Source organism: Sinocyclocheilus rhinocerous, unplaced genomic scaffold, assembly GCF_001515625.1.
Source record: "Sinocyclocheilus rhinocerous isolate Xijiao unplaced genomic scaffold, SAMN03320098_v1.1 scaffold382, whole genome shotgun sequence".
NCBI classification, from domain to species: domain Eukaryota; kingdom Metazoa; phylum Chordata; class Actinopteri; order Cypriniformes; family Cyprinidae; genus Sinocyclocheilus; species Sinocyclocheilus rhinocerous.
Window position 1 is genome coordinate 705784 of NW_015642829.1, and position 894 is coordinate 706677.

An 894-nucleotide genomic window follows, 5' to 3' on the forward strand; every position below is an offset into this window, starting at 1 on the left:
TTAACTCAAAAATGAAAATCTGCTGAAAATGTACTCCCCCTCAGGCCATCCATGATGTAGGTGAATTTGTTTCTTCATTGGAACAGATTTGGAGGAATTTAGCCATTTTAAAGGCGAGGCTGCTTGATATGTCCCGCCCTGTCTTCCGGTTTCAGTTAAAATGACGTCAACACATAGAGTAGTGCTGCGTGTTTCTAAGCATTTCAGGGGACCTTTAACTACATTTCTCAGTAGCGTGGTGGTAGCATCGCTGTTTTCTGAATCAAGTAGCTTTTCAGTAGCGAAGCTACTTTTTTTTTTTTTTTAAATCAAGTAGCGCAGTAGCAACAAAAAGCTACATTATCCAAAGCATTCTGAAGCTCAAGCTCAAATCGGAAATGTAACAGCTAAGGATCACTGATCCTGAACCAGTAAAAGTGTCGCTACTGCCACTAAACCGCGTAACTTCATTGGCTCCTCGTAACTTCATTGGCTGAGCTGCTGCGGAGAAAGTGCATAATCCAAACTGTTCTAAACATGTGACAAGCTTCATATTAAGGCCTTTAAAAACTGGTAAGACAGTTTATAGTTTCGTTTCGCATATTAGTTTAAGCGGCTCGCCCCGTCAGATGCTCTGACAGAAAGGCTGCGTGTGCCACTGTCAGGGACATTTTTTGGGAACCAAATACTAACGTTAGGGGAACGTTCTTTTTAAGTTATATTTTTTGCAACCATAAAATAACGTTCCCAGAACGTTGCATGGTGGTTATTTTTAAAATAACTTAAAAATAACTTATAGAGAAGTTCCCTAATGGTTATTTTTAGGTTATTTTTTTGCAACCATAAAATAACGTTCTCAGAATGTTGCAGGGTGGTTGTTTTTAAAATAACCCTAAAGATAACTTATAGAGAACG